Source organism: Leuciscus leuciscus, assembly GCF_965113295.1.
Source record: "Leuciscus leuciscus genome assembly, chromosome: 4".
In the NCBI taxonomy this organism is placed as follows: domain Eukaryota; kingdom Metazoa; phylum Chordata; class Actinopteri; order Cypriniformes; family Leuciscidae; genus Leuciscus; species Leuciscus leuciscus.
This window is the reverse complement of record NC_138728.1, coordinates 38,918,972-38,921,137: the sequence shown is the minus strand read 5'-3', so window position 1 is coordinate 38,921,137 and position 2,166 is coordinate 38,918,972. Positions and strand designations below refer to the sequence as shown.

The following is a 2,166-nucleotide window of genomic DNA, read 5'->3' as shown; positions in this document are numbered from 1 at the left end:
GTCTTACCTGTTGCTGATTCTGCATTCCTGGCAATAAAACCCTTTGAACTGTATTCTCTGAGTCTTCTCATCTGTGGTGTGACAGAAGACCAGACCAATGAACATTTTGGAGAGCAACGCTACAGCTAAACCATCTTCTGATCTCTTTGCAGAGTTTATTCAAACATTATGGCAATCACACCTACCACTCACCTCTGCATCATTTTCGATGCTGTATGGTGCTGCGAGACCCATGGCCCAACCAGCTACATTTTCTGGCATGGTGGATCAAATTTACAACCTCCATCAAGGGCGCTCCACTATAGCTGATTATGCCCTTATCGTCAAGGATTATCACCATCCATTCAGGCTCAAATGGCCATGTACGACGATAACGTGTGACTGGAGAGTTTCATATCCTGTTCTGTTCAGATCGCTCAAAGTCTCACTGCAGTTGAACAGACTGCTCCCACCGCAACATCAGCTGCTTCCCCTCCAGCACCAGTTCACGAGCCCATGCAGGTGGATGCATATCACCTCTCTCGTATAGAACACCAATGACACATTAATCAACATCTATGTCTATATTGTGGAGCTGCTGGACACCTCATGTCGAAGTGTACTGTACGACCCCCTCACCCAGGGTTGAGTACTGCAACCATTAATGGAAGACAGCATTCATCACTCCTGCAGGCCACTATGAATTTTTGGTTAGGCCATATGGCCTGTCCAACTCACCCTCCGTAGTTTAGGACTTCATGAATGAGGTGTTCCGGTTGTACTTCCATCAACCTGTCATTGTGTATATTGACGACATCTTAATCTACTCCTGGACCATGGCCAACCACCGACAGCACGTTACGCAGGTCCTACAAAAACTGAGAGAATACCATCTATACCTCAAAATGTGTGTTCCATAAGTCCACCATCTCATTCCTGAGATATGTCATTGTAACCCATTACACGTGATATCAACTTCGTGTCAAACTTACTTACGGACCAGTGAGCTCAGAAGAATAGGTTCGTCCAGGAAGAGAGATGATGCAGCAGCAGTGAATACTCAGACAAACCAAGATGAGGTAAGAACAAGTTTAAATTTATACTGACACAATAAAATGAAAAGAAATGAATACAGAAGTTATACTCAATGTGGATTCCTTTCTTCCTTTCAAGGTTTCATGCCGGTTTCTCGTTGTTAAGGTAAGTTGATACTTCTCTCTAGATTTAATTTGATGAGTCACTAATTAGAATAGTCAAATGTTTAAGTATTAACCATCTGATTGACTTCTTGTCTTTCTTCTAATACCTTGTTGTTAGATTGTTATTTTAGTTAATCAGCTAATAGAACAATGACCCATATAACCTCAACACAGATTTAAATAAAAAAATAAAAGGTCAAACAAAAACAAAACAAAATTTTGTTCACTCTGAACGTAAAATACCCTGAATTTGTCCAAAAGTCAAATGTTTTCTCAAATGAACAGATCAGTTCATAAACTCAGTCCCAAAAGTCCATGAGGTGCTTAATTCAGTTGTCCAATTCTATCCCGGATGGGACAAAATGAATTAATGTGCGATTTTACTCCTACCGTTCAAAGATGAGCAAGTTCAGTTTCTGTTTCTCTTTCAACAGGGAAATCAAAGGATTCGATAAACGGGCGGCTCGCCAGTCCAACCCCACCGATAAGCATACAGGAAGAGTTGAGACAATCCAAAATCCAGGAATGATTCACCGTTCGATTCACATGCAGAGTGGATCACATTCATCAGCTGAACATCACAGAACTCACATGGAAACAAAAGCAGAAAAAAAAAAACCTGGCCTTGAAGATACAAGGCCAAAATAACAATTAGCATTTGATATTATATACAAATCAATTCAGTTTACACACAACTTCTAATAAATCACAGCAAATAATACAACTCTGTGCAATAAATTGTCTTTGTGCAATACATACATTTTTGCATACTTGCTTGTAAACATCTTATTTAACACACAAATGCACTTCATGCCATTAATTTCGCACAAATGGCCTGATTACGGTTTCCATTTTACACTAAAGGCTGTATTTGCCATTAATACAATTCACCAAGTAAACAATAATTTGATGTAATACACTTAATATGACCTTGAATCTTATTGAACCAAACTGAAATGAAAATTAATGAGAACTATATTAACTCACC

General features: G+C 39.3%; 1 long non-coding RNA gene across 1 annotated transcript; it reads left to right on the top strand.

Annotated features, from left to right (window-relative positions):
• The first annotated feature begins 930 nt into the window (after positions 1–930).
• On the top strand, positions 931–1,780 carry LOC309496879. The gene is made up of 3 exons (XR_014205267.1): positions 931–1,058; positions 1,153–1,179; positions 1,613–1,780. It is a non-coding gene; the product is annotated as an uncharacterized lncRNA (long non-coding RNA).
• Positions 1,781–2,166: the final 386 nt, after the last annotated feature.